This window comes from Lagenorhynchus albirostris, chromosome 19 (assembly GCF_949774975.1).
Source record: "Lagenorhynchus albirostris chromosome 19, mLagAlb1.1, whole genome shotgun sequence".
Lineage (NCBI taxonomy): Eukaryota > Metazoa > Chordata > Mammalia > Artiodactyla > Delphinidae > Lagenorhynchus > Lagenorhynchus albirostris.
In genome coordinates, this window is record NC_083113.1 from 50,018,510 (window position 1) to 50,027,293 (window position 8,784).

Here is an 8,784-nt window from a genome sequence, read left to right on the forward strand (position 1 = left end):
CAATGCCGGCATTTCTTCTTGTCCTTAAAGCTGTCAGAAGTCTCCAGATCCCATCAATGCCACTAAACTGTTTAAAAAAAATTCAACTGAATACATTTAAAAATCTTATTGGCTTTATGTAATGATTCTTGAGTCAGGTAGCATCCCGTCTAGCAGATAGAAAGGAGCTCCGGGGAACTGTATGAAATGAAAGACTTTTCATTTAGGCAGAAGGGAACGGGAACAAGGAAGTTACACTAGACAAAAAAGCTGGTTATCGCAAGGTCAGTTTCCTTTGGGGGGTAGTAGGGGTCTATCAGGACGTTACCTAACTAGTGCTTACCTAGGACGTTACCTAACTATTGTGGAGCTTAGCATAAGCAACTCCATTTGAGCTTGTTGTTTTTACAATCTGGTAGTGAGTAAAGATCACAGTCCATTTGACTTAATTCTTTGAAGTTCAGTGATTCAACTTGCATTTGTTGAGACTCTGCCACATCCCTGGCACATTATTAGTCATTGGGAAAATAACAGAAGGTGTTTTAGCCACACGTTCTGCTCTCAAGGAACTTACAGACTCACTTGAGGGAGGAGACTTACACAGTTAACAGTAGCAAACATAAAACAGTACGCATTTGTGGGGCAGGAAGGATCATCTTTCCTCTACCCTTGGAGGTTCATGGCCGAGACACCCCCTGTAATAAAAGACAGATTAACAGGAGAAAAACAAGGAGAAGTTTAATAACATGTATACCTCCTGTATACATGGGAGATAAACTGAGTAACTCCTCTAAATGGCCCAAGTCAGGGCCTTAAATACCATCTCCAGCTAAAGACAAAAGATGTTGGGGGAGGGGGAGGCCACTTATTGGAGGGGACCAGGAAAAGCGCGGTAAACAGAGGTGACGTTGTGCAGCTTTAAGTCATCGCCTTCTCCACTGATAAGAGTTCCTGGAGCTTTAGAGTCAGCCTTCTCTTCTTGGTACAGAGAGGGGTCTGTAACTTTTACAACTAGAGATGTCCCCTGTAAATGTCAACGTCTCTTATGAAAGGATAAGCTTTCAGAGCATCTTCTATGGATGCCAAAACTCGGCTTCTTTGCACTGGTGCCATAGCAAATCTCGGAGACAAGAGTTTTGGGTGAAGTAGAAAAGAAGAGCTTTATTGCTTTGCCAGGCAAAGGGGGACACAGTGGGCTTGTGCTCTCAAAAACTGTCTCAACCCGGGAGGATTTGGTGAGGAGTTTTATAGCATTGGTGCAAGGGTGGGGTTGTTGATAAGGATCAGGGTGTGTTCAGGGCCTGCACTCCTTTAATCTGGCCTCAGGTGGTCTCTTGAAGAGCTTCTGTGGTTCTCAAGGTTATCAAACTGTGACCTTCTCTGGAATGAAGAATGCTTCATCAGCTGGTTAACATCTTCCATTTGTTGGGGGTATTAGTTCTGTAGAAGAGCTCAAGGATTCTGTCTCAAGGCTACACTATTGTTTCTTGACTGTTCCTCCCTTGTCTCTGCATCCCCTCCCTTCCGTGATTAGCAACTGTTTGAACCTGCCCCTTGGAACTCAGGGAAGGACATGGAAGCTGAAGCCCATTCTGTACAAACGAGAAACGAGGGACACAGAAATGCTTCTGTGCCTAGGAGCCCCACTCGGTCCTGCTCAGTTTCACTATGTCTGCTCTTTCTTAAAAATAACCAGCTGAAAATAATCAGTATGCCAAAGAGACATATTTTGAGGTGGTATGTTTTGCTCCCCTTCACTGTTAGGAGGAAGCGGGGCCAATGGAAAGAGTATCCAGCCAGGAATCAGGTGTTTCCTTTTCTAACTCACTCAGTCCTGGTTCATTGTGTGACCATGCTGGGGAAAGATTACTAAAACAAGATCTTCTGCCAACCCACAAAACCTCTCTGCAAAAAGTAGAAGAGGAAGAAGACAGCTTTATTACTGAATAAGCATTAAACTAGAATGTGATGCACATCGCAGGCACTCCACTAAAGAACAGACCGAAAGTGGATAAACAATGACTCATCCTCAAACAGCAGGCTTGACAGCACCATTTGTCCCACATAGGTTATCCTAAATTCATTTGGTAATTGGAGTGACCATATGTGTTAGCTAGTATGATTTATCCAAAGAAAAAATCAAATGACAGTAGGTCATTTTGGAACAAGGCACCTGCCAAATCAGGCTCTGACCCTCTCACAGAAAATGCGAGATAGAGGTGCTGTCTTCCTTAATGATGACATTTCAAAGAGATGGTTCCTAGGTCCTTGAGAAAGACACTCCTGGGTCATAAAGGTGGTAAGAGGCTTATTTAGCTTTTAGTAAGATTTATATGCATTTCAAAGAAACAGAGATAGAGCCAACAAGTTTTCTAAAGTAGATGCTGAAAGAAGAGGCAGGTGAAGCCTCTTCCCTTATTTTCAACAGGATGAACTGAGCCTCTTATTTTTAATTCATATTTGCTCTTACAGCCTTCCATCGGTCACTTCATTTTTGGCCACTTTTTCCTCCAGTGCAGAAAAAAGGGGGAGATCTATATCAGCATTCATAAACTATCTGCCCACCAAGTTTGAGAACTAGTGAAGTACCACAAGGAAGAGCTTCTGAAGTCTTGTACTTTTTCATGTCTCTTCTTGTCGTAGACTTAATAATAATGATAATAACAGCAACAATAATAATAATAAAAATGGCAGCCTTTGAAGGTAGAAAATTTTAGGTCCAAGCCTAAGATCCTCACAACTGAAAACGTGACCCAGGAAAAAGTATTTTCCTAATTTCCAAATACCTCACCTGTAAGTAGAGATTGAGATAGAGGTTTTTTTTGGCGATAGAGGTTTAAATAAATTTACTGTAAGGATGAAATAAGGTAGTGTCAATTTACCTCCCTTCCTTATTAAGGGGATCACTATTTCATGATATGCATCTATATATTAATGGGAATGATAAGCAGTTCTGTTTATTTACCCTGAATTGAAGCTTTGAATGCTAAATATATCTGTCAGAATGTAATACTCCTTTTTTTTTTTGATGTTTTGGGTAGTTCTTTATTTATTTTTAAATTTTTAATTGAAGTATAGTTGATTTACAATATCATGTAAGTTTCAGGTATACAGCACAGCGATTCAGATTCTTTTCCCTTATAGGTCAGAATGCAACACTCTTTATCCATGGCTGAGGTCAGTGTTTCACCAAAGTGTGGGACTCATATCACCTGTCATCCATGTGGTCCAGGTGACCCATTTAATAACATTGAATCACATGGTGGGGTGTTATTCACTGCTCAGAATTGTTCAGAATAGTTAAATACATTAAAAACCTACTTTGGTGCTTGCTTCAGCCGCACATATACTAAAATTGGAATGATACAGAGAATATTAGCATGGCCCCTGCACAAGGATGACATGCAAATGTGTGAAGTGTTTGATATTTTTAGGAGATGTGGTATGTATATACAATGGAATATTACTTAGCCGTAAAAAAGAATGAAATAGGGGCTTCCCTGGTGGCGCAGTGGTTGAGAGTCCGCCTGCCGATGCAGGGGACATGGGTTCGTGCCCCGGTCCGGAGGAGCCCACGTGCCGTGGAGCGGCTGGGCCTGTGGGCCATGGCCGCTGAGCCTGTGCGTCTGGAGCCTGTGCTCCGCAACGGGAGAAGCCACAACAGTGAGAGGCCCCCGTACTGCTAAAAAAAAAAAAAAAAAAAAAAAAGGAACGAAATAATGCCATCTGCAGCAACATGGATGGACCTAGAGATTATCATACTGAGTGAAGTAAGTCAGAGAAAGACAAATATCATACGATATCACTTATATGTGGAATCTAATAAAAGGGTACAAATGAACTTATCTACAAAACAGAAATAGAGTTACAGATGTAGAAAACAAACTTAGGGTTACCAGGAGGTAAGGGGCAGGAGGGATAAATTGGGAGATTGGGATTGACATATACACACTACTATATATAAAATAGATAACTAATAAGAACCTACTATATAGCAGAGGGAACTCTACTCAATACTCTGTAATAACTTACATGGGAAAAGAATCTAAAAAAGAGTGGATATAGGTATATATATGACTGATTCACTTTGCTCTACACCTGAAACTAACACAACATTGTAAATCAACTATACTCCAATAAAAATTTTAAAAAAACCTCTTACTTTGGTTTAAAATGCCTAAAATACATCTCAGAAATGTCTAATGCCCTCTCCTCTTTCAATAAAGCCTTTGACAAGCAACTGTTTTTCTAGAACTTAATATTTGTTTAGTTTTTCCTCAATTTATTTTTGCACTTTCCTTCTAAAGACAAATGGTGCTAGGTTTTCAAGTATGATAGTAATAAAACGATTCTTTTTAAGTACATTTAAGTAAAAAAAATGAGTTTATTTAAAGAAATATTTAAAATAGCATGAGTGGGTTCTACACAGTTATGACCAGTGTAGACATGCCTGAAAATCAGCATTTCCCATACTTCAGAGGTGGTAAACAGAAACCGTAGCCTTAAACTCTCATAATCAAAGAGGAAGATGAGTAGATGGAAAGTCTGAAAACAGAAGGCAGAGCCAATCTTGTCATGGCATAAATGTGAGTACTTTATATTCTGGCTGAAAGGCCAGGGTCAGTATATAGAAAATTTAGTAGAAGTTTGTATGAAAGAGAGCTGGATGACATTGTATAAAAATGTTTATTAACCTTTTCAAACCACATGTATGCATCTTTTTTTCTTTTTTTTGCGGTACGAGGGCCTCTCACTGTCGTGGCCTCTCCCGTTGCGGAGCACAGGCTCCAGACGCGCAGGCTCAGCGGCCATGGTTCACGGGCCCAGCCGCTCCGCGGCATGTGGGATCTTCCCGAACCGGGGCACGAACCCGTGTCCCCTGCATCGGCAGGCGGACTCTCAACCACTGCGCCACCAGGGAAGCCCACATGTACGCTTTTTTAAATGCATTGATACAACTCTGGTGTACAGAACAAGAAGATCATGGTCCTGCTGATCAAGGCATTCTGTAAAACTCTGATAAACTCGGTTTGAGAGGGATATTAACAAAATAAAGCGTATCCAAATAAGTAGGAGAAGTATGATAAAGATTTTGAAACCTGTGTCATGAGAGCTGAGACTGAAGAACCTAAGAAAATTAATTCTGATGAACATGGATAGTGAAATCCCCTTTGTACTTCTCAACGGGGGTCACACGAAAAAGGAGCCAGACAGATGAGGACTTGCTAACAAACAATGTCCGACAGTAGAGTCAGCATCCACTTTGGGTAGTGAGAGCTCCATCACCAGAGGTAATCAAACAGGTTAGGCAGTAGCTGACGAGTGTGCAGTCACAGATGTGTGCAGTTCTGGGGAGGTGAACATAACAGGCTTGTTTGGGGTGTGTTGTGTTGAGGGGCAGGGTTAGAAAGGGAGTTATTAAGTGAAAAATAACTGCTATGTTTAGGCTATCTACCAGTATTTTGGACCACATGTTTCAGTGTATGAAGAACTTTTCAAATTTACTTTTAAACGTGTAGAATCGCTGAATTCCCACCCCAAACAACAACAACAACAAAATCTTCATATAACATTGATGCTTCAGAATCATGCCTCTCATCCAGGGTCTTCAAAGACCAGAAGGAAAGCTAGGAGCACGTGCCAGTTTGCAAAGTGCAATGGCAGAGACATGTGTAGGGGAAGATGGACCCAGAGCATGTTTTGCGGTAATTATGGGCTCTGCTGACAGCCAGCTCGCTTTTCCTTCGTGTTTTCATGCCTTCCACAAGCCGACTTTGGGGCTTCAGGTGAAAAAACGCCCAGCCCCTGTAGCTTCCGGCTTAGAACTTTGAACATTTGAAGGTTGCAAAATGTGACTCTAACCAGGAGATGGCAGCATCTACCTAGAGATGCGCCAAGCAGCGGCTGCTGCCTCACAGCACCGTGGAATGTGTTCAAGGAACACTAGAGGGCGCTACGTTCCCACTGCTGGTCAGAGATGGGGCTGGTTCAGAGCACTTCGTAGGGAACAGTCCTCCCCAAGTCTCCACCCTACACCTATTCACAGAGAGGGTCCTGTGGCTGTCTGCATAGGTGTGACTCTCTCTCTCTCTCTCTCTCTCTCTCTCTCTCTCTCTCTCTCTCTCTCTGTCTGTCTGTCTGTCTGTCTGTCTCTGTCTCTCTCTCTCTCTCACACACACACACACTCACTCACTCACTCACTCACTCAATTTCCAAGCTAACACAGGACCAGTGAGCTACCAAATCTCCAGGTTCAGAGGCAGCTGTCATCTCTTCTTTACCTACTCTTTTACACTTTGGCAGTCACGGGAAGTGTTCTACATTAAACACTTGTTTCAGTGGCAGGATTTATTAGACTCCCAGGTCAACCGGGGCACCAGATGGACAGAAGTTGTATCCAGTAGGAAACAACAGCAAATAAGGAGCTAGGACTCTTTGTGTGCTTCTATGCGGTGAATGTATGTAACCAATGAGATTTTAGATATATATACAGTTCAATTTTGTGAGATAAGTAACTGTATCCCCCCCTTTAAACTTTGGGTAGCTGATTCTCAGTGTTGTTTCTTAGTCGCTTCTGCATTGTCATAAACTACCTAGTAGTGGAAAAGAGGTTCAATCCTAAATTTACCTGATTGCAAACACTGTTCTTTCTACAGCCTCTTTCTACAGTTTCCCCTGCAACACGGGGACAACAAGAAATAGTCAATCCCCTGAAAGGAATTTAGTGTCACTTGTGATTGTTTTCCCTTTTCCAAATAGAATGCAGTTGAATTAAACAAAGACTTTTTGGTCAGATCCTACTCTGGGCCATACCTCTCCAGGGCCCTCAGCGATTTCTTAGTCTGTAGGCTGAAGAGGAGATGTTTAAGCGGGGAGCATAGCACCTGTATTCAAATATGCAAACATGCAGGGGATGTTTTGGGAGCTCTCGGTGATCAGATGTAAGCCTATAAACAGAAAATAGAAATAGAGGCAGAGTGTATCTCATTTAAAGGAAAACACTGGCATACGTACCAGTGTCCTGCAGTGGAATGGGTGACCTGGTGAGGGCATCAGTAAACACTTGATGGACTGATGAGACACACAAGCAGAAAATTCTTCCCACGCATGGCATGTGCTAAACCAAAGCTGGGTGCACAATAACGGCTGAGGCAGGCTCTGTGCTTGCTTTGTTGAGCCTTCAGTCGGATGGGAAAACAGGTATTACAACCATAAGGGTGTGAAAGGTACTATAATAGGAGAAAGAAGAGAGTGCTAGGGAGCCTGGCAGAGAAGCACCTGATCCCATCTCAGGGGAGTTGGAGAAGAATCCCCACAGAAAGGTTGTCTAATTAGAGACCTGAATAGCACATAGGAGCTAGTTGGATAAAGAGAATGGGAGAAAGAGAGACATTTCCTATGGAAATAACCCACCTTCCCCAAAACAAAGGTTCCTGTGACTTCCTATATGTATGTGAACCTTTCTAAAACACCTAGAAAAATGTCTTATTTCATCTGTTATCTACTGCTATCCAACAGACCACCTCAAAATGTTGTGTCTTGAAACTGTGACTATTTGTTTGCTCATGGTTCTGCTGTTTGGGCTGGGCTCAGCTGGGTGGTTCTTCTCTTGGCTTGTCTGGGATCTGTCATGGGGCTGCTGTCACCTGTTAGCCTGGGTGGGTTGGTGGCATTTGGTGTTAGCATTCTCTGGGGGCACTTTGGATCTTCTCCACATGGCTTTATATTCTCCAGTAGGAACGACTGAATTTTTTAATATTGTGGGCTCAGGCCAGCATTTCCAAAGAGCAAAAGAGGACATTTCAAGGCATCTTGGGAACTGGGTTGTAGAATTAACATAGTGTCACTTCCACCACATTGTATTGTTCAAAGCAAATTTAAGGCTAAAGAATGAGTAACTAGAATCCTATTTTTGTTGGGAGGCATTGCAAAATACTGTGATCATGTTTTTCAACCGACCAGTATCATGCTGAGAAAACCCAAAGTAGAGTCGATTAAAGGTGAATCCAGAAACGTGAAGTTTGAGCTCAGTCTTTAATGATAAGATTTTATTAAGCAGAACAGAAGAGAGCATAGCATAGCAGGGGGAGGCTGGAGAGCATGGCTGGACTGTTTGGAGAAGTTCACAGGGTTGGGTATCAGAGTCAGGGGAGTAATTGCAGGAAAAGACACAGCAGGAGAAAAGCATCCTCACCTCTCAGCAGTATCCCACAATGCACTGGGATGCCTATGGAGTGATCATACAGGGCCCTGTATGATCAAGGTAGGAGCTCAGCAAGATAACATTTACATAAGGAGATTTAGACCATAAGTCTTGTTTTTGTACATCTGAAGTGTCATTTCACAGACCCTGCATGAAGCAGCCTCAGAATTATTTCATTCCTATCGATTTGGTTGGAACCTTAATTACTAGGACTTGCTGCGTCTCCTAGTTCGATTATTTCTGTGAGTCCTGCCTGCTTTGGTCACATTACTTCCCTAGGAGTAGAGGAGAAATGCTGTTTTCTTAGCTGGCTGCAAAAACTCCATTGAGTTTCCTCGTGGACACAAACCAGTGAGTCTGAGGACCGTTAGGAAAGCACATGGACTTCAGCACGTGAGGGCAGAAGCCATCTAAACCGACACACACCTGCTGACAGTAGGATCTCCACAGGATTCCCCCCTACCCCCCCCCCATTTATCTTTAATTGGTAGGGAGAAAACATTTTATTGCTGAACAGCCAGTGAGAGGAAGAACTGGAGAGCAAGCAACTTTTTGGCAAAGCCAAGAGAGGGATGAATCAGATCACCGAAGGTCATACGATA

At 42.6% G+C, this 8,784-nt stretch overlaps 1 non-coding gene across 1 annotated transcript; it reads left to right on the plus strand.

Annotated features, from left to right (window-relative positions):
* Positions 1-3,304: 3,304 nt before the first annotated feature.
* Positions 3,305-3,411, plus strand: LOC132510552 (U6 spliceosomal RNA). Its single transcript, XR_009537355.1, has one exon. It is a non-coding gene; the product is annotated as a U6 spliceosomal RNA (small nuclear RNA).
* The last annotated feature ends 5,373 nt before the right edge of the window (positions 3,412-8,784 follow it).